A 22,839-nucleotide genomic window follows, 5' to 3' on the forward strand; every position below is an offset into this window, starting at 1 on the left:
CAGAGCTGGCTGCCCATGAAAACACAACGTTTGCTGCCAAAGCTGGTTTACAGCATTTCTGTGCTCACCTCCTGGTCTTTTTGCAACAAGTGGCCCCAACACCTTCCTGCCTTGAAGCAAATCATGTGACTTAAAAGAAACAAACCTGACCTCAATTATCAGGTGCAAACATCAGACACTGGGAGTAACCTGGAGGCCAATGTCTCTGGTTCTTTCGGCCTCCAGCATAACTATTAAGAGGACCCAGGCTCAGGGTATGATAAAGGCTGTCACTCACAGTTTATGATTTCCAGTAAACCAGAGGGCTTCAAGGAAGTGCCAGGGGCAAGTGAAAAAATCCAGACCGGCCCTCTGCTGGCAGAGCAAATTCTGCAGGGGTGAGAAGGGCAGGAGCAAGGCCACAGCTCCTGAAGCCAGAGCCACCCTGTCTGCCCAGCTGCAGGAGGTGGGGCCAGTTCCTGCTCCCAGCCAGGCAGCTATGGGCACTGGCAGGATGGGGAGATGGCCACTGTGCTGGCCTCCTGCTGGCTTCCAAGCCCGCTTGGAACTTGAACACATTCCTCTGTCCTCTGGGCAATGGGTGGTTTGAGCTGCTCTCGCAGAAAACTGGAGGAGAGTTGCCAGTGTCTGTGGCCTGCAGACAGAAGGACTGGGTTTCCTCTGCATCTGGCCTGAATGGGGAAGTGCAGGCCATGAGGAGGCTGCAAGCAGGCAGCATTATCCCACCTTGGCCTGGGAAGGGAACCCAGGTCCCCCTCCCACCCTTAGCCACTATCAGGGACACAGCTCTCTAGACGCTTCTGCGTTTTTCTGGAGTACCTAATCTGGCAGCAAAGATGGAAGACATACATCAAATTAAATCAGCATGCAATGAGAGAAGTATGCACTCATTTAAGAAATATTTAATGCCCACTACATGCCTCTCATTGTGTTAGATACTGGGCATGCGAGAGTGTTCAGACAAGGTCTTTGCTCAGATGGAGCTACAGCCTAGCAAGCTAAAACATGCTGGTGTGCGATCAAGTGACTGAGTGACTGCTTTGCACTGGGTGGCAATTAAGGGGATACTTGAGAGAGAAGAGTGAAGAGCAGGGAAACCAGTCACCCGTCCTGCCTGCTGTAGGGGTGGGAGAGCCAAGGTGACAGGAAGAGATGAAGCAGGTTTTCAGACTTGTGGCTTGGTTAAGTTTTGTGCTTTGGGGTATGTGGCAATTCTTTTCCTGTTTTCTGAATTATGGCCCAAACATTCATTCAGTAAACCTTTGCTGGGTACTTAGTGTGCCAGGCATTCTGCTGGATGGTGATGAAACCAAAGTGAAAATGTCAAGTCCCCTTCTCAAAAGTGGTCAGTGTGCTGGGAGTGTTAGCCAGAAACCAACGCAGTGTGATGAGTGCCATAGGAGAATCACAGAGCCGGGTGCAGTGGTGCATGCCTGTAATCCCAGCGGCTCGGGAAGCTAAGACAGGAGGATCGCGAGTTCAAAGCCAGCCTCAGCAAAAAACGAGGTGCTGAGCAACTCAGTGAGACCCTGTCTCTGAATAAAAAATAAAATAGGGATGGGGATGTGGCTTAGTGGTCGAGTGCCCCCAAGTTCAATCCCTGGTACCAAAAAGAAAAAAGGAAGAGAGAATCACAGAGGCTAATAGGAGCCTATTAAGAGGACCCAGGCTCAGGGTGTGATAAAGGCTTCCCACTTTGAGCACTGAACAAAGGAGATGCTGTCCAGCAAGGCTCCCCAAGGAGATGACACCTGAGCCATCCTGAAGGATAGAGTGAGGTTAGTCAGAAGAAGGCAGGGGGCATATTCCTCTCTCTGGCATAGAGAGGGCTCTGTGAAAGGGCTGGAGGGCAGGGTAAACAAATGTGAGGAAGATGCTGGAAGGTCTTGGAGATGGACAGTTCTGGGACCAGTCGCAGAAGACTTTGCTCTGGAGCCTGGATGAGACAGCCAAGAGTAGCTTGTGGTGTTAAGACAGGTTACTGAGCGGCAAGTCAATAGCGGTGAAGGCTTGAGGACAGGACACGTTGTTTATGAACCACTGCTCAGAGCCACTCTCCAGACCCTGCTTCCCTCCAGGGGACCATCTCACAGAAGGGCCAGTTCACTCTAAGCAGCTATTTGCCAAATCAGAATAGAAGATAGGCCTCAACTAGGCACCCAGGTGGGAGCATGCAAGTAAACATCCAGGTTTGACTCCCTGGGGACAGAGATGCTGAGTTTAAAACCTGTTAATCTAGAAATAAACCCAGGCTTTACATTTAGGGCATGAAGACCTTCTTTGCAAAATCCCTTTCTGGCCAGTCTCCCTGGGCTACCCGCTTGTAAAGGAGATGTTATCACCTCCCAGTAAGTGCCTAATTTGTTTGTAAAGTAAGATAATCCTGTGTGTTTGTTCTGGCCTGCTAGGGAAGACAGGAATTTCTCCCATCTTCGTCTCTAACCTACTGCCCTTCTTTTGTTCCTCCCTCTCATCCCCAGTCCCCAGAGTACATGGTTATCCACTTTACACATGTATTACTCCTTATAAACATTCCAGTATGGTTAACAACACCTAGCTGCTTTAAGTCACCTCAACCATGTATGTGATCTATTGAAAACCAGGAAGTAAGAGTAAGCAAAAAAGGCAGGGAGAGAGTCCAAAGTCCAAAATAAATGAACATGCATTAAGGACTTGTGGACTTACTACATTCTCAGCACTATGCTAAGCTCATCACATTCTCTAATTTGCTTAATCTTCTGTTTGCCTTTGAAGATCTACCCTTCCACCCTCTGTACCCACTCTGTGCTGGGAGCTGACTTGATGGGCCACATCACCCACTTCCCTTGCCTCTGGCTTCTGGTTGGGCTTAGCCAATGGGAAGCACCAGCAAGAGATCCAAGGACATAGGAAGATGAGGTCAAGTGTTGATTCACTTGGGTCCTCATCCGGTTGCTGCAGGCCAATTGCATCCTCCCCACTGGAGCTCAGAGCTCCTGCCAGATGTCCACTCCAACAGCTCCCTTCTCTGGGCCCTCTTAACTCTTCCTGTCCTTCACACCTAGCTCCACAGTGCTTCACTATCCCGTGTGAGTTGCCCTCAGCTCTTCCCGTATCTTTGTAAATAAAGTTTGAGTATGGCATCTGTGTCCTGCAGGACCTTACTATGCAATAGTTTTATGAGGTAAAGACTGTTTAGGCCCTCCTTTAAGACAAGGAACCTCCCAGCATCTTGAGAGGCTGAGGCAGGAGGATCACAAGTTCAAAGCCAGCTTCAGCAACTTAGTGAGGCCTAAGCAATTTGGTGAGACCCTGTCTCTAAATATAATATTTAAAAGGGATGTGGCTTGGTGATTAAGTGGCCCTGGGTTCAATCCCTAGTACGTACAAACACACACACACACACACACACACACACACACAACAAGGAACCTGAGGCTCAGAGAAGTCCAATAACATGTTCAAGGGTACACAGATGCTAAATAAGAGAGCTGGGTCTCAAATCTGGGTGTCCCTGATTCAAAAGCACATCCATGTTTCATCATCAGATCACATTGTTTCCCACAAACTGCAGACCACCTCCCTGGACTCCATGAAATATCCATTTATTCTGCCATTTTGTTTCTTATTCCACACCCATTTTTTTAAAATGTCAGAATTAGAAGTGAGTGCCAAAGGTCAGCTTTCAGATTAAAAAATGAGAAGTGCCCGGTGGCAGTCTGAGATGGAGAAAGGGCACAATGTCTGTTAAACTAGAACCGTGGACTTGAGAAACCTTGGGTGCCCACACTTACCATGCCCTCTGCTCTCAAGGATCCTTCTCTCTGCTTTCTGAAGGGCACAGCATTGACATCATGGTCTGTTAGGGTCAAAGTAAAGTCCTAAATTTTTCGAAAGAGGCAACTTGGGGTTGCCTAATACTGCCCTCCATTTCCCAACACTGGTCCTTATTTTAGTGATCAATTTTCATACTTAACAGTGATACCCCCCCAATACAAGGTAGAGGTACTTTTTATTTTTTTTTTAAGTTCCAAAAAGTGCTGATTCAGTTTCATGAGGGTACTACTTTTTTTTTTTTTAAGGAACTTTCAAAAACACCTAAAATTTAATTCTTTCCATAGTTTAGTTATAAAGAATCCCTGGGTGCAGAATTTTCTCTATTTCCCAGCATGTTTAGAATCTGATGTCACTTGGGGTTAGAGGGAGACCTGGGGACAATGGCCAGAAAGTTGTCCTTGGGCCCCTGAGCTGCCTGGTGAGCTGGAAGGCATTTTAAACCCTGGAATTCTATTCATGAGCAACTGTGTCAAGGTTGTTAATAAGACAGTTACTTCCTGACGGTCCTCCTGGCTTGTCCCACCAGCCCTTCAAGATCTCAGCTGGAGGAGACCATCTGCTTTACGTAGATTTGAAGGTTAGGCAGGCCAACCCCTTAAAAATCTTTGCACTTGCTTTCTTTTGATAATTTTGTTCACATATATATTAGAGCCTGCTCATTGCTTTCCAGAGTCCGTTCCTTCCTTCTTTCCTAGTAACAAGCCAATTGTCAGCCAAGCCCTTTATAATAGTGGAAAAACGGTTTCCCAGGCAACTTTGCAGCTAGGTGTGGCCACATGACCAAGTTCTGGCCAATGAGATATAAATGAAAAGTGTCACATGGGACTTGCATATGTCTCCTTAAAAGGCAGCAGTATATATATGAATTCTACTCACCTCCTCCACCCACACACTTTCCCCACCTACTTTCTTCAGTGAGGTGTGATGGCTAGCACTCTAACAACCACTGTGGACTGTGAGAATGAGAGGTGTGGATGGGCTAGAATTCAGGTCCCTGATTACCAACTTCGGGCTTTTTTTTTTTTTTTTTTTTTTTTCTGGTTCTGGGGATTGAACCCAGGGGCAGTTTACCACTGAGCTACATACCCAGCCCTTTTATTTGTTTGTTTTGAGACAGAATCTTACTAAGTTGCTGAGGCTGGGCTCAAACTTGGGATCCTTCTGCCTCAGCCTCCCAAGTCACTGTGATTGTCCTTTTTTTGTGTGTGAGAGAAATAAATTCCATCTTGCTTAAGCCACTGTTGTTTTCTATTATTTTATAATTCAATCAGATTCTAACCAATACAAAATGTTTTGTTTCTATTTGGAGCAATTTTTTTTTTTATTACTGACCTGTGTTTACATCTAAACGATGTTTCCTCTCTGTTGATGTTGCTGTAAATATTCTCCCCAGTTTTCATTTGTCTTGGATTTTCTTTGGGTTTTGTTTTTAAAGTAATGGTGTTTATTATTTATTTATTAATGTATTTACTTTTCATACTGGGGATCGAGCCCAAGGTGCTTACCCACTGAGCCACATCCCCAGCTCATTTTTATTTTGTATTTTGAGACAGGGTCTCATTAAGTAGCTGAGGCTGGCCTTGAACTTGCAATCCTCCTGCCTCAGCCTCCCAAATCACTAGGATTATAGTTGTACCACTGCTTTGATGCTCATTTATGATGGAGATAAAATTTCCAGACTCTTAGAATGCTATTTGATCTTTTATTTCAAGTTTTTCTCTTACTGAGTCAGATCAGTATTCCCCAATATTTTTCTAAAAATTGATATCACTGTTTACATTTAGCATTTTAGTCCATTGCTTGGTACAATTAGTGAGCATCTAATCTTTGGTAGGTCACAAGTTTCTAGTCCCAACTATTCTTTCAAGCTAACAGGAGCCAGCATCCCCTCTTGTTTACCCTACCCACTGTGGCAGAGCCACTGTGAAGACCCTCAGCACACAGCCCGCCGCCTCCTGCCTTGCCTCTGTGGGTCATCTGCCCACTGCCTGAGATAGCAGATAGAACTTTGGGCTTCTTCTGGAACTTTGCCACCCTGCGTTCAGTGCTAGTACAGCTGGTCTCTCGTTTCTGTTTACCTTGATCAGGCCAGGGACAGCCTCCCAACTATCCCAGGATCCTTCTGTTGGTCTCAAAAGGGCAATATGAAGAATTTGTATATTTCTTTCCAAGTAGATGTGAAGCTTTTTAAATGAAAATTTTGTTTTTGATAAGGAAAAGAAATGAACCCTGTTCATTGTTTCTAAAATGAGAAAATACAGAAAGCACCAAACCAAAGACAAAGGAACCCCAGATACTCTTTTACTATAACTGTCTAAAATCATGTGAAATAACTACCACCACACAGAGGTAACCTCTGTAAACAGTTGATATAGCTCCCTCCAGACCCAGCTATACAAATATAAACATATATATACAAATTATATATGTTTTTAATAGCATACATTTATGAATATATATATTATATGTGTGTGTGCACGCGCTATATCATATAGTGCATACACACACACACACACACACACACAAATATATAGTTTGTTTATTTTGGAAAACTTGATATTCACCCATAAGGAAGATGAGGAAATAATGGTACATCCTTGCAGCAGAATATATACCGTGCAATATTTAAAAAGACTACTGTGGGTTTCTATGTACTGCCTTAGAGAAAGATGTACACAATATATTGCTATATATAAAAATCAAGTTGTTGAGGCTGCGTGCAGTGGCAAGCCTCACTATGTTGCTGAAACTGGTTGCTGGGCTTTGGAGGCTGAGGCAAGAGGATTTCAAGTTCAATGACAGCCTCAGCAACTTAGGAGGCCCAAAGCAACTCAGCAAGACCCTGTTTCTAAATAAAAATAAAAATACAAAGAGGGCTGGGGATGTGGCTCAGTGGTTAAGTGCCCCTGGGTTCAATTCCCAGGACCAAAACAAATATATATATACACATATACATATATATACATATACACACACTCACATACATACATACATACATACTGAGGTCATAGCTCAGTAATTGAGTATATAACTCTGGCTGTACAAGGCCCTGGGTTTAAACCCCATCACCATAAAAATAAATAAATAATCAGAATAAGAAATAAAAGGAAAAATGGACATCAAAAACTTCACACACATAGTTTTGTTTATGAAAATGGGATTGCACTACATGCTTTGTCCAGTAACTGACTTTTGTTTTGTTTTGTTTTGGTCCTGGGAATTGAACCCAGGGGCACTTAACCACTGAGCCACATCCCCAGCCCTATTTTTATTTTTATTTAGAAACAAGGTCTTGCTGAGTTGCTTTGGGCCTCCTAAATTGCCGAGGCTGGCTTTGAACTTGAAATCCCCCTGCCTCAGCCTCCCAAGCTGAGCAACCAGCCTCAGCAATGTAGTAAGGTTTGCCACTGCACGCAGCCTCAACAGCTTGATTTTTACAGATAGCAATATATTGTGTACATCTTTCTCTATGACAGTACATAGAAACCCACGGTAGACTTTTTAAATGTTGCATGGTATATATTCTGCTGCATGGATGTACCATTATTTCATCATCTTCCTTGTGGGTGAACATCAAGTTTTCCAAAATAAACAAATTATGTGTGTGTGCACTATGTTATACATATATTCATAAATATATGCTCTAAACAAAATATCTTCCTTGTTACACTTTTATGCATTTGTTCTAGTGTTTCTATAAAACAGATTTCTAAAGTTGGGATTGTTGAGTTCATGGGGAAACATACATGGTAAGTTGTACATGCATCCAGCAGTTGTCCTTAGTCAAAACCTTGTACCAAGTAAATGCAAGGTCCTTTTAAATGGTTCTTTTGCTGCCGTGTGTGTGTGTGTGTGTGTGTGTGTGTGTACATGATCTAGGGCTTGAACCCAGAACCTTGCACATGTTTAGGCAAGTGCTCCACCACTGAGCCACATCCCCAAGACTTTCACTGCCCATTGTTTCCCCCACCTCTTTGTTCCTCACTCTGCTGCTGGAATTACCTTTATAAAACTCAGATCTGATTGTGATTTGCTTTATTTGAAATACTTCAAAGGCTTCTCAGTGCCAAGTTTTTAACACTCATCCTAGCTCCTTCTCAGCCAGTTGGGACCATCTGGGAAGCAGAGAGCAAACAGAAGTAGAACTTCAGGAGGTTTCCTGGGGAGGCTGGTAACACCTATGAAAGATAAAGGCAGAGAAAAAGAGCAGCCTTCAGACAGAAGTCGCTGTCTAGCTCCTAGGAACAGAAAGGGAAGAAAGGAGAATCAGGTAGGAAGAACTTCAGAATGGGCTGCAGCTCTGGAAACATCTCAACAAGCCCAGTGGGGAGCTCTGGCCAAAGACTGCCCAGTAGAGGAGTCCACTGGGCAGAAACAAACTGGCCCAGGCCTCCTGCCATATTCTGCCATTGGCTTGGGAGCTGCCTAGGAGGCAACGTGGCCTTGACCTGAGTGATGTCGCAGCTCCTGAAGCTGCAGGTTGCTAGGCTCCTGTACTCCTTGTATCAGTTTCTCTGAATGGCAAGTGTCGTCCGTTGGCTGCCATAAACTGCAGTCTGCCTTTTGGCCTTATCTCTTCTTTCCCTGCTCCCAGACCCCATGCCCTGGTGCCATTGGCTTGACTACATGCCATACGCTGCATGACCAATTGTTCATGCCACCCCCTAACCCTGACCTTTGCACATTCAGTTATCTCTGCCTGCAATGCCACTCCTTTCCAACTATACAAAAAAAAAAAAAGGAGTTTTCTTCTTCTTCTCTCTCTTCCTGTACTGGGAATTGAACCCAGGGCTGCTCTACCACTGAGTTATACAATCTCAGTCCTTTTTATTCTTTATTGTGACACAGGGTCTCTCCAAGTTACCCAGGCTGGCCTTCAACTTGTGATCCTCCTGCCTCAGACTCCCAAGTTGCTGGGATTAGAGGTGTGCATGACTGTACCCTGCTTCATAATGTTTTGAAGACCTTACTGAATTGCAACCTACTCTGGGTCACAGACCCCCCCATACAGAATTAATCAGTTCCTTGCTCCTGCTGTGCAGTTTGTTGATTAGTAAAGTTTGGAGTATCTGGTTCCTTTTTTTTTTTTCTCCTTCAGAGTTTTGTCCCCTCCAATCCCTAAACCTGGCACAGTGTAGGCACACAGTGAATGCTAACTGAGCTGTTTCCCTGCTATTCCCAAAGAACCTCAAGGTTGCAGAACTCCAGCTGCTGGAATGGGTTGGTTGCCTTAAATGGTCAATAAATGTTTGTTGAATCACCTAGGACCTTAATTGTAACCTTGGAAAGGGAGAGGGGGAAGGTGTTTCCTGTTGCTGGGGATCACCCAGTATGGAGCCAAGCCAGAGTTCTAAGACTAGAGAATATCTCCCTCTCCTTATATTTTCTTTCCTAAATGGGAAAGACCCTAGAGTGCTGATGGTGGTTTTTATTGTTGTTGTTGTTGTTGTTGTTGCTTAAGTAATCATTCTATTGCCTTAGGTCAATAGGTGGGTACTTGAAGCCACTTTATGAGTTGAGATTTTGCACTTGCCCATGACTCCTTCTCTTTAGGGCCTAAGAAGAGCCATTGTACCCACACTGATCTCCAGATCAGATGGGTAATCATTGTCTGAGTGAAGGTTAATGGCTGGGGGAAGTTGGAAGGGTGGCAATGATATTTCTCCTCTTGCTCTTTCCCATGCCCACCAGTTAAAGAATGTCCCTATGGGGAGCAGCCAAGAGTTTCTGGGGTGGGCACAGTGGGGAATGACAGCAAAACCTGGTGGGGATGAGCAGCTGTGGAGAGAACAGAGAGGCAGCACTGGCTCCGTGTCCCGCCTTGCCACTCTCCTTTCGGTGTGCTAAGATGATGTCCCTTTGCCACTGTCCCTCAGTGGAAGGAGGCTAGAGCATGGGTGACCATGACCTCCCTACCCCTTCACTGCTCCAAACTGTTCCCTCAGAGGGAACCCCAGGGTTTCTCCATCCAGGCATGAGGGCCCTGTGCCTCTGCCTTCTCCCACAGGGAAAAAACATAGGGTGGAAACTTCCGGCCAAGGCCTTGGTTTTTGGAGCCAGCTGGGCAGTGGATAGGAATTCTAAGAGACTTTGTAGTCTAAAGAAGATGTAGCCCAGGGCTTCTTATCTCTAGATCCACAGGCTCATTTTTGGAAGCTACAAATCTTCCCCCCAGGTGCTATTGCATCAGGTATGTGGCAAGATATAGTTCTCATCAGATTCCTTGTCACCAAAAATGTCATGGGCCAAACCACTATGTTACTCCAAAGAATAACAGCTTTCTAATACAAAAGAGGATGTTTTCCTGTCAGAGCCAGGTTGTAGTTGGATTCCCCGTGCTACATAATGGAGGCCCCCGGATAATTCTAGAAAGAAGCCCATATCCCCCCTTCATACCAAGATCATCCTCAGGAACTGTGCGGTACCTCTATAATTGGGGTTTGTGGTAATGGGGGCCTTGTGGATTCTGTTGCCATAGCCCCAGAGATTGAACCTCTGAGAGTCAGACCAAGTAGGATGATGCCCATCTCCTGTGAGGACAACCCAGAGGCAGGGCAGACTCCTAAAGGTGTAGATGTGCAATATCAGTAAGAATTGGATATTGTTAGGCTGTTAGATGAATTCCAGCATTTATCATTTTTCAGCCATTCTAAAAATTCTTATTCGAGCCGGAGTTCTGGGCTCCATTTCAGGGAGACATGTCTCATGTTCCCAGAAACTGTCAGGAGCATCTGATACACAGCGGCGGACACCAAGGGAAAAGAAACCCGAAAAAGAGAAAAGTGAATAAAAAGAGATTTCTCAAATTAGAGCAAAAACTGAAGTCAGTCGCGCAAGCATACAGCTATAATGTGACAACCTCTCTGATTTTTGACACCCCCTCTTTTTATTTTAAGTTCTGGCCACAATTATGAATAGGGAACCATATCTGCTGAGACTTCACAAGGGTTACATAAACAGTTTGGATGGTTACATCTTTTAAACAACAGTTTCTGAAAGCATTGAAAAAATCCCACTTATTTAACAGTCTGGTGCCTTGAGCCAGCCCTGGAAGTTCCTGGGAGCCTTGCAGAATCACTTCCTCCTGACTGTGAGTGGGGCGGGGTGAGGGGGAGCTCTGGCTTCTAGAGAGTGCAGGGGAGGAAGTGCCCAGCTGTGTGTGTGGGAGGAAGGCATAGAGGGAGGGAGGAGGATGCCCCAGATTGCTCCTCATATGGGCAGCTGTGTCTTGTTACCATGAGAGAGCAGGGACCCAGGATGGAGCAGACATAGGTCTCCTGGGGGTTTGGCTCTTTGGGGAGGAAGCATGTGTCCGGGCAGGCTCTTCCCGTTTGACAACCTAACATGATAATGAAAATAGTGTTCTGGGCTCCTAAGCCTTGATGGGGAACGTTCCCTTCTCTCTTAGAGTCTTAGCAGCCTTGGTGGTCTGGAGGGTTTCTCAAACCTTGGAGCTGAGGTTCTGAGTAATGCTTTTGTGTCTTTTAGCATATCCTAGTCACCAACTGCTGTCCCCATTGGCCTTAGTCTTAGTACTGGGGGAGTAGCTTAATGCTATCAGTTTTGTCATTTGAAATTTATTTTGGTTAAATAATCTCCTTCCCCAGATATCGTTTTTGGAAATGCAGTTAACTAAAGATATATAACTCACTAGTGTAAATTAACTTTATCCAAATTATGTGCTTCAATTCAAAGAGGGCTTTGTCTACTGGGTTTTAGCCTACTTGAGGTTTCACAACCCCTCCAGGATCTAATGGAATAGATAGAACCTTTTCCCAGGAAAATTCACAAACTTCCAGAATTGTGTGGACCATCTGGGAATTTCAGGAACCCCTTTGGTCCTACCCCGGAGTTCTAAGTTCCTGTGAGAGGGAAGGTGGGAAAGGTGGTAGTAAGGGCAGGGGACAGGGATGAGCAAGGACTCTGAGTGCCACCTCAGAGGTTTTGCCCAAGACCAATTGTGGAAAATATCATTAGTGAGTGTTCATTGCCAACTGTGGTCACTGCCTGTCCTAGAGAAAAGGTATCTTTCCGTCAGCAGTGACACGGAGCCGGGGTGTTAGGACTTGTACATTGAACCTTCATGTACCAGCATGCAGCTGGGCGAGGAGATGCTGGAGCTGGCTTTCAGGTAGAAGAAGCAGGTAGCAGTTTGTGTCCATCTGGCAGATTGGGGTCCTCTTGGCAAAGTGACAGGAGCCCCCAAGCCTGATACCACCCCTTCCCCAGCAGAAGAGGTAGGGAGGGGCCTTGTCACTCTGGATGGCAAGCTCAGAGAACCTTGAGTTCAGGATCTTTTTTTTTGGGGGGGGGGAGTCAGTTTGACGATGATGTAGCTTTGATTCCTAGTGTATTGTTCTCTTTGAACTGGGGGAAACATGGGGAAAGTTTTTGGATCTGGTGCTGATGTAAAAGCATCACAGGGGATTTTGGAACTGATGGGGCATAGTGAAACAAGCATACAGATTGTTTGTAGCCCAGCGCTTGCTATGCGACTCCCACTGTCAGTGTGGTGACTCAGGGAGGAGAGAATTTCCCCTTTGTTGAGCCAGCTGGACCAGTGTCAGCACTGCTCTCTTTGCAGGCTCTGGCACAGAGAAGCAGGGCCTGACTGTGGGGTGTTTGCGGGGATTGGGGGCCTGGGCCCAGTTTAACACCCATAAAAAGTATGGTCCATCTTGTGAGCCAGTTATCCAGGGTCTCCTTAATCTCGTGTGACATCCGATCACACGAGTGACACACACAATCACACAAGCCTGTGACATCCGATCCAAACTGGGCATATGCTCCTGTGTTTGCGGAATATGGCTCAGCTTTCGCCTGTCACACCAAGTAAACACACCCTCATAATCGCGTGCAGGCCTCTCACACTCACCATCAAGCTTTCTCCTTCACTTTGTGATGTTTGATACTAATAATTTTCATCATTATTGCTGTATTCACTGGACTTCTTGCAATTAAGATAAAGATTGCTTAAGCTGGTTTAAAAAAAAAAGCAACAGCTATAAATGAAAAGACCTATAAATTGAACTTTTCATGAACTCGGTCTGAGGACTACATTTTGAGAACCACTGGCTTAAGCAAAATCCAGCTGGTCTAGGCAACTGGCCCTCACCCCAGGCACAGGTGAGTGAAGTGCAGGATGGAGGAGGAATGGACGGGTACAGTAGGCCAGAGCCAATAGGCCTTTGGCTGCTGTTCGAGGAATTTACAGGTGATTCTATAGACGTAGGGCCATGGTGGATGAAGGTGGCATAAGGTCCTGGTCTCCAAGGTTGTCTTACTCTGGGATTTGGAGCATCCTTGGCCTGAAGCTTAAAGCTACACAGACAAGCAGGTGATAAATTCACCTGCTTTGGGCCTGTGCTGACCCCATGCAGCACACCTGCTTAGGCAACTCAGTTTATACCAACAGACAAACAAGAATCCCATCAAGGTGTATTTTTAATATGAAGCATTGGGATTATCTGTAGCCATCTATGCATGCAGTGGAGATGGCAAGTGGGATGGGAAAAAGTCACTTCAACCATTTAGGCAAAAGTGTCAGTTTTAGTCTCAATAAGGAGATAACTGGTCTGTGTTTTTCTTTCTTGTGGCCTAGGGAGCTCCCAGAGGAAAGGACATTACAACCCAAACTCCATTTCTTCCACTAGGGAATCACCTAGAACCAGTAGTTTCCTCCAAATGGACTCTCTTAGACTAAGAAAGGGAGACTTAGCCACAGGCCAGCTGGGAAGGGAGCCACACTCTGTGAGGGAAAGGCCCATCCCAGTCAGGACACAGTAGACCAGTGGGACTTGCCCTTTCCCTGATGGCCCATGCATGCAAGCCCATACCACCTGTCATCCTGTAAACTGACTTCCAGTTATACCACCAATAAGCTGTACTTACTATCAGTTCTCTCTAACATAATCTAGGCGTGGTGTAGAGACAAAGATGAATCAGCCATGGACATGCCTTCCTGAAACAATTCCATTTTTTTTAAATTTATTTTTTAATTATAGGTGGACACAATGTCTTTATTTTACTTTATGTGGTGCTGAGGATCGAACCCAGTGCCTCAGGCATGCTAGGTGAGTGCTCTACCTCTGAGCTACAACTCCAGCCCAACAATTCCATTTTCTTAGGGGGAAGGGAGACTGAAGTCATTCTTGGTCATTAAATCCCCCTACCTGACCTCTTGTTCCCTCCCTTCACATCCCTGGCTTAAGTCTAGCTACTGGTCCCTGATGCTGGAGACTCAGGGATCCTTTATTCAACTTTTACCACATCAGGTTCCACGTGGGTCCTGGGCTCACAGAAATGACTAACTCAAGCCACTTGTGCCCTTGTCGGGAGCCCTATTTGCCCCACAGCTGCAGCTGGGCCAATTCTGGAGCAAGTGCCCTGCAGCCACCTTACCTGGGCTAAGGGTCCCCAAGTCTCCTTGCTGACAGGACTCCACATTGGTAGATGGAGCCTGGCCTCCTGCCCCTTTCCATCAGCCTATCCCAGCCCAGCTAAACCCAGGGTCCCTAGGCATCACAGCTGCTGCACACATAAAGCTCCACAGGAAGGTGGGCTGGGACTCACGTGAGTGGTACTTTGACGACTCACCAAAGACTACCTTCCATCTAGAGTTCAGCCTACCTTTTTTGTAGGGACATTCAATTGGTCACTTATTCTTCACCCCCAAGTCCCTTTGCAAGAGAATTACCTAGAACAGAGCACAGGCCCAGGAATCACAGGCTCAAGTCTTGTTCTGCCTATCCCTGCTGTGTGACTTGGGCAAGCCACCTCACCTTCCTAAAGCTGTTTCCTTGTTTGTGGAATGGAGATAATGACCTTGCTTACTTCCTAGTGTTGTACAGAGGCACGCCTCTCGTCCTTCAGCTGCCCTGAAGCCTGCAGGTAGGGTGAGGAGGTTGGACATGCTATACCAGCTATGTTTGGGTGGGGACGGCAAATGGAATAGAAGCAAACTAATTCGGTCTAATAAGGAGGAACTGTAAATCTTCCTCTCTGTGCCATGGGGCCTGGGGCATGGCAGAAACAACCCTCCAGGGCTGTGGACTCTATTATTTCTTGAGCACTAAGCACCTGTATGTCTTACCCACATTTAGTTTAGTCTTCACAGCAAGCCCATGAGATATGTTACCATCCCCATGTTGCAGATAAGCAAACACAGGCTCAGAAAGGACCACATGTTGCCCTGGTGTCATATTTATTGAACATTTACTATGTGCTAAGTGTTTCAGGTCTAACAGCCACCAAGATAGACTCGTGTCCCTCCCTCGTTCCACAGGTGGCCCCAGCTAAGCTGGAATGAGTCAGAGCTAGACTCAAAGCCAGGTCTGGTGGCCTTCTAGGCTGGTGCTTTTCCCACCTCACACTCCAGAACTCTCATTACACTCCCCTCATGGGGCCACAGACTGTGCCTGGCAGCCCCTTGGAGAATTTGAGGATTTGGGAATAATCCTGGGTTTGGAGACAGGCTGTTTCTGTAGAGCTTTCTGTTTGCCCAGCAATCCGCAAGCAGCCCTGACCCAAAGCCACGTTGGTCCAGTGCCTGACCACTGGGATGTTTCTCCATGGAGGGAGGAGCTTTCCCAAGGGAATTCCCCCAAGGGGAGGGGAGCCATCTTTGTTCTGGGGCCCCAGAGGGACACTGTTTCTGGCTGAGGTGGGAAATCCCCTTGGATTTCTCTGGGTTTATGGGAGGGACTATGGTTTTCCTGCAGCTTAAACCCATAAGGAAGAAAAGGGAAGACCAATGTATGTCAGAGAGTTAAATGAGTCTGGATGGAAGTGGCCCCCCGTGTTTGGGGCTCAGCTTCTGCCCTTCCTTCCCTTCAGCCTTGGGCTCCCTCGAGACCTGTATTTATTGAACATTTACTACATGCTAAGTGTTGCAGATCTAACAGTCAACAAATCAGATCCATGTCCCTCGCAGTGGGCTTATTTTCCTTGAGTGGTCACTTGTCTTGGGTGAACTGGAATTGTCAGAGCAAGGACTCAAAGCCAACAAGTCGGGGGGCCTCCAGGGCTTGTGCTTTCCCCACTGCATCCTCCAGAACTCCCTTTCCCTCAGGACATGCCACTCATGGAAGGCAGAGACTGACTCTGGAAACCCCTTGGAAAATATTACTGGAAAGAGATGTTTTCTTTTTATTTTTTTTAAAGGACATACAACACCAGACAATCTTTATATATATATGACTTTATTTATTTATTTATTTTTATGCGGTGCTGAGGCTTGAACCCAGTGCCTCACATGTGTGAGGCAAGCGCTCTGCCACTAAGCCACAACCCGGAGGAAATAATCTGCTTCACAACCTCCACCACTACCACCCCCCAAGAAAAAGGATACAAGATTATTGGAGCATTTACTCATAGTAGCAATCACCAGAAGCAATGTATATGTAATGAAATACTGTGCAATCATTAAAAATCATCTTGAAGAAGAAAATTAATAACTTGAGAAGAGTGCTTTATAACAGATGTATTCAAAAATTCAGATTACAAAACATAATATACCTTTTTTTAAAGAAATTTATAGGGCTGGGATTGTGGCTCAGTGGTAGAGCGCTCGCCTCACATGTGTGAGACACTGGGTTCAATCCTCAGCACTGCATGGAAATAAAATAAAGATATTCTTTCCACCTATAATTAAAAATATATATGTTAAAAAAGAAATTTATATATGCACAGAAAAATATCTGGAAGGGTACATATCAAGTGCAACTTATAGTTAGCCGTCTCCAAGTAGTAGAATTATGTGACTCTGGGGGTTTTGCTTGGTTTTTTCCTTCTTCTGTTTTCAGTAGTTTCCTGGTCTTCAGTGGAAATGTGTGTCTTGTGTAATCGTGGAGAAACAGTCCCACAATGTGAACCAGAGAGAGAAGGGAGAAAGAATATTTCCTTTTGGCTCTGAACCTAAGGCCACTCTGGGCCCTGGCCTTGTCCCAAGAACGTAAATACTGTAAATGCCTCAGGGGAGGCCTGAGAGCAGTGGAGTAGGGCCCAGCTCGAGAATCAGCTGGGCATCATTGTCCAGGCTGTGTCATAAATCTCATTCCCCCAGAGAGTCTGCCTGACCACACAGCCTGACTGAAGGTGGGTTATCCGCATTTATTTTCTATCTTTCACTCCATTTTTGTGTCTTCAGAGTGCTTGTTGGTATTTGAAATTACCTGCCTGCTCATCTGCTACCTGGTGATCATTTACCTCCTACATCAGAAGACAAGCTTCCTGAGGGGAGGCCCCTGCCTGTCTTGCTCACTCTGACTTCCTATCAGGGAAGGGACTAAGGCTAGATCTTAATTTGTAAGAAACAGAACTTGCTGAGCAGCCCCAAGCTATGGCCATTTATCCCAGAGCTACACATGAGAAAATGGGAATTACTTCATGGCAATCTGGGAGGGGGGGGATATCTGACTCGAGGCGCCAGAAATGGTGACACCTGGCACCCAGGGGGCCTAGCCCAGCATTGTAATGGCACTTCCCACTTAAGGGTATCATGGATGAACCAGCTTTGTGCTCTGCATTTCACACTTGAGGAAAGTAAAGGGAAAACTGATTTATCCTATGATCCCTGGCTCCTTTGCTTCCAGCCCTACTGTGGCTGCCATCCACCTCGGTCCCCCAGTTCAGGACTTCAGCTTCTCTCTTGAACTCACTCCTCCGGTGCTCATCCCACCCATTCCACTGAATCTCTCATGACCAGGATCTTGGTAACTCCAGGACGCTAAATCCAGTTGTTAATTCTTTGTCCTTGTATTGCAGGAACTTGCTCAGTGGATTGCTCCATCCTCCTTGGAATCCCTTCTCCTAATGTTCTTGCCACTACTTCTCGAACTGAGTTGCTGAGCTGTTGAGTGGCATGCCGTCCTTGGATGGCTTCTCCACTGACTTCCATTCTACATCATGGTCATCTTGACTTCGAAGAGCTACATGCTGAACACTCACAAATATTCATTTCCAGACTCTCCCCTGGATATCTCCAGCCAAGTGTCCAAAAGACATCTCACACGTAACATGTCTGTGTTAGCTTTTCATCACTGTGACCAAAATACCTGACAAGAACAACTTAGAGGAGGAAAGCTGCGTTTGGGCTCTCATTTTCCGAGGATTCAGTCTATGGTCAGCTGGCTCCATTCCATTGAACCTGAGGTGAGGCAGAACATCATGGTAGAAGCGGGTGGTAGAGAACTGCTCAATTCATGGCAGCCAGGAAGAAAACCTTCTAAGAGGCTGGGGCTGTAGCTCAGTGGCAGAGCCCTTGCCTAGCATGTGTGAGACACTGACTGGATTCGATCCTTAGCATCACATAATTAATAAATAAAATAAAGAAACTTCTTGTAGGGAGCACTCCTGGTGACCTGCTTCCTCTAACAAGGTCCCTCCTTCCCAGTAATCCATTCAGCTGTGGATCTATTTGATGGATCAATCAACTGATAAGATCAGAGCCCTCACTGATACAGTCACTGCCTAAATGCCCCACCTTTGAACCTTGCTGCATTGGGGACCATACTGTCAACACCTGAGCTTTTGGGGGACATTTCAGATTCAAATATAACAATGTAGAACCCTGAGTTCTTTAGCTGTCTCCCTATAACATCCCCACCCTGTAGGTATCTACAGTTCAGAAAACGGCAGTTCCATCCTCCCACTTGCTCAGGCCAAAATCCTTGGAGTCCTCCTTCACTCTTCTTTTTTTTTTTTTTTAATCTCACTTCCAGTCCATCAGTAAATCCCGCTGGCTTCACTTTCTAGAATCTGCCCGCATCTCGGCACCTGCATGCTGCCTGTCTGGTCCAGGCCATGCTTGTTGCTTCCTAGATTTCTATGATCGCCCCTTAACTGGTTCCATCCTTCTCCCAAGTTCATTCTCAACACTGCATCCAGAGTGATCCTCTTAAAACATGAGTCACATTGTGTCACTTGTCTTATAAAACCCTCTAGTGACTCTAGGAGTCAAAGCCCAGGCCTTTCTTTCCTACCTGAACCCTCTCTTTCCTCCCCTTTCCCTTCCCCTCTTCTCTGCCCTGGCCACTCCCCATCCTCACTGGCCTCTAACGTGCCAGGCAGGCTCTCTCCTCCAAGCCTTAGTACTTGCTGTTGCCTCCCCCTGGAAACCTGCTTCCCCACGAATTCTCAGGGTCCATATTCTCACTTCTTCTAGGTCTTTGCTCACAGTTTACCTTCTCAGATGTCCAGCCTTTCCTGGACACACTTCTTAGAGTTTTGGCACTCTTTCCAGACACTCCTTGCCAGCCCCTCTCTCAAGCTGTATTCTTTTCTCGGTAGCACTTACCACCACTGGTTATCAAATATTTAATGTATTTATTTTTTTAGTTGTTCATCCCCCAATAGACTACAAGGCCCATGAGAGCAAGTGTTTTTTTTTTGTTTGTTTGTTTGTTTTTTCTGTTTTAGCCACTGCTGTATCTCCAGAGCCCTTGGACAATGCCTGGCATTTAATAGGTGCTCAAATAAATATCTGATGAGTAGCTTTATTCATGAAGATGAATGAAGGGACCACTTAGTGTTTATACAAGGCCTTAAGACAGCATAGAAAGAACACTAAGGTTTCTGCCAGCTCTGGATGATTAACAAGCTGGGTGAGAAGGAAACCCTCCCAGAGGAGAATGCCCCTGGGTGGAAGCCACATGCTGGTCTCTCTTGGCCAGCACACAGCCAGCTCACACCTTGTAGCTTTTGAAGAACTTGTCACAGCCAAGCTTTGCATCCCTCAGCTTCCACCCAGGCTTGCTTGGGTCAGAGGTCTACCCTGAGTGCTCTGTCTCCATCATTAACTTTCCCTTTTTCTCCAGGTGCCAGAGTTTGCAAGCTATTGATGGAAAACAACATCACAGTAAGAAAACAATAAGACCATGTCCAGCTGGGAACTTCCCAACTTAAAAACCTTGGAGTGTATTCAAGGAAGACCAGGGTGTGAAAGTGTCAGCAACTGGATAAAGTAATGACCTAGGGGACTAGTGTGGACTTCCTAGTCAGAATGTGAACCCTGAGGATGGGGGACAGAGTTAGTAGTGAGGTATTTATTTATTTATGTATGCATGTATGTATGTATGTTTGGTACCGGGGATTGAACTCAGGGGTGCTCACCACTGAACCACATTCTGAGCCCTTTTTTATTTTTCATTTGGAGACAAGGTCTCACTAAATTGCTTAAGGCCTTACTAAGTTACTGAGGCTAGCTTTGAACTTGTGATCCTCCTGCCTCGGCCTCCCAAACCGCTGGGATTACAGGTGTGTGCCACCACACCCAGCAGCAGTGAGGTCTTTAAACCCACTATCTTACTGCATTTTCTGTTGCTACAACAGAATACCTGAGATTGGATAACTTATAAAGGAAAACAGTTTATTTAGGCTTATAGTTCTGGAAGCTTGGGAAAGCCAAGATCAGGTGGTTTTATCTTGCTCTTCATGCCTGGCATAGCATGGTGGGAAAGTAAAAGGACTGTAGCAAGCATGCAAAAGAGAAAACTGGAGGGGACAGGTTCAAAACAAACCCACCCTCTCCACAACCTCCTCACCTCTTAAAGGTCCAGCCTCCCAACACTGCCGCAGTGCCAGTCAGATTCAGTATGAGTTTCAGAGGGGACAAACCACATTCAACGCACAGCACCTGGAGAGGCAGTGCTTCCCTTGGGGACAGCTGACTGAAGGCCCCCTGGACAGCCTTCCCGCTCTGCCTTCCTTGCCTCCCTCCATTTCTCCAGAACTCCTGCTTAGACCTCAACTCATCCGGCCTTGACAGAGTTCTCTGGCTTTTTTTCTTTTCTTTCTTTAACTATCAAAGACATTTTTCTTCTAGATTGAGAGGAAATTTACTAGCATCTTTACAGCATAGGGTTCCTCGGATTTTGTGTTCAATTTCAGTCCAACTTACAAAACGTGAAACCCAGGTGAAGATGGCGTGAGGGAGGGAGCATAGCGTTAGAGGAAAGCAGCGTTGGACTCGGCCTGAGGTTGGAACCACCCATCTTTGAGCCAGCCAGGGACAGAGGCAAGACGTGAGCTTCCCTAAGTGTTTGTCTCCTGCCTATCAAATGGATAGAATGCCTACCTCCAAATTGGGACGATTTGGTAAAGTTAGCACATTGAAAGCCTGCAGCACAACCCACCTGTGGCAGGGCTCAGCAGAAGGGTGTTCAGATGAGACATGAACCCGCAGTTTTTTTATCTGTGTAGAAGCCTGGCAACAGTAGTGTGTGTGTGTGTGTGTGTGTGTGTGTGTGTGTGTGTTTAGCTGGTAGAATCATGGGTGATTTTCAATATTTTTTTTTTGTTGTTTTTCTACAAGAAATACATACTACTAGCCAGGCACAGTAGTGCACACCTGTAATCCCAGTGACTTGGGAGGCTAAGGCAGGAGGATCACAAGTTTGAAGACAGCCTCAGCAATTCAGTGAGGCCCTAAGTAACTTGCTGAGACCCTGTCTCAAACTAAAAAATTAAAATAGAGCTGGGGAAGTGGCGCTGCACTCCTGAGTTTAATCATAAAGAAAGAGAGAGAGAGGAAGGAAAGAAGGGAGGGAGGAAGAAAAAAGAAATAAAGAGAGAAAGAGAAAGAAAGAAAGACTACTTAGAGGGAAAGGAAAGGTACTGGGGAATGAGATTGACCCAGTTATGTTATGTATATTATGAACTTGACAATGAATCTCAGTATCAGTATAATTGTAATGCGCCAATAAAAAAGGAAAGAAAGAAATACATACTACTCATATAATGATGAGAAGCTGAATGACTCTAGAGAGGTATTATATACTTTTTAAATTAATTAAAGCGTGAAAAGTTTGGAAAAAGAAAAGAAAAACCTGCAGTCCATTTGCCTTTAGTAGACATGCCAGCTATATAGCCCCTGGGCAGCGCCCCAGAGGACTGAGACAGAGGCAGGGAGGAGAGGGCAATGGGTGAAGGAAAAGAAAGAAAGGAAAGTCACTCTGTGGGCTGGTGCCCACGGAGATGCCCCTCAGAAGAAATGCTCAGCCTTAGTATGCAAGTATGTCCTTCCCCAACCCAACATGGCTCAGGAGCCTCTGGTAGAGGATATGGTGACATAAAGCCCCTCTCTCCAAGCTCCAGACAATGATGACTGTGTGCAGCTTCCTTCAGCTGCTCAGGCAGCTGACCTCTAGCACATCTGAGGAGGGGCCTGTGGCTTCAGCCCTGTGGCTCCTGATCTACCTTCATAAACCTGTTTTTTGTCCCTGTCTAGAGTAAAACATGCAGGGAATCCTACTGAATTCCAAAAATCATCCTAAAAGGATCAACACCTCTCTGGAGTCATTCAGCTTCTCAAGAGAAGCATTCCAATGCCGTGCTCCAGTTAACTATTGCTGCATAACAAACTACCCCATAACTTAGTAGCATAAAGCAACCACCATCTTATTATGCTGCAGATCAGGGACCCAGGGCCCTGTTCTCTGTTCTGCAATGTCTAGGACTAGGTTGGGATGGCTGGAGTGGCCAGGGCAACTGGAATGGTGGCTGTGAGCTGGAACAGCTGGGGCTGAAGGATCCACTTCCAAGGTGGTTTGTCACTAGACTGGGATAGCTGGAAGGCAGGGCTCCACAAGGCCTGCTGACACGTGGCCTTTCTAGCATGGAGGCCTGGTTGTTGGACCTCTTACACGGTAGCTCAGGTTTCTACTGTGAGTGTTCTGGCCAGCGAGATGGAAGCTGTGTGACACTATATGGCCTGGCCTTGGAAGCCACATACATCATCTCCACTAGAGTCACAGATTCAGGGAAGAAGACACAGACCCACCTCATAATGGAAGAAATGGCAAAAAAAAAAAAAAAAATTAGCAGCCATGTTTTGAATCTACCATACTCCCACATAGGTGATGTATTCCTAGGTCAGGTCAGGGTGAGGTGGTGGGACATTGAGTCCTACTGATCAGTCTGCGACTGTACTCCCCTCACCTGTTTTCATCCCTATATCCAACTGTCCTCCCACCAGCTTATGTCTCTCCTATTGGGTAGGCAGGACCTAGGGAGGATTTCAAGCCA

At 46.0% G+C, this 22,839-nt stretch overlaps 1 long non-coding RNA gene across 2 annotated transcripts in view; it reads left to right on the plus strand.

Annotated features, from left to right (window-relative positions):
- LOC125610698 overlaps window positions 1-22,839 on the plus strand; it is a 59,166-nt gene that overhangs the window by 21,955 nt on the left and 14,372 nt on the right. The window contains exons 3-4 of one of the 2 annotated variants that reach the window (XR_007340700.1): window positions 17,581-17,967; window positions 19,632-19,855. This is a non-coding gene — a long non-coding RNA (uncharacterized LOC125610698). Of the gene's footprint in view, window positions 1-17,580; window positions 17,968-19,631; window positions 19,867-22,839 lie in introns of those variants that run through there. The other variant, XR_007340697.1, reaches the window with a different exon arrangement.

This window comes from Marmota marmota, unplaced genomic scaffold, assembly GCF_001458135.2.
Source record: "Marmota marmota marmota unplaced genomic scaffold, marMar, whole genome shotgun sequence".
Lineage (NCBI taxonomy): Eukaryota > Metazoa > Chordata > Mammalia > Rodentia > Sciuridae > Marmota > Marmota marmota.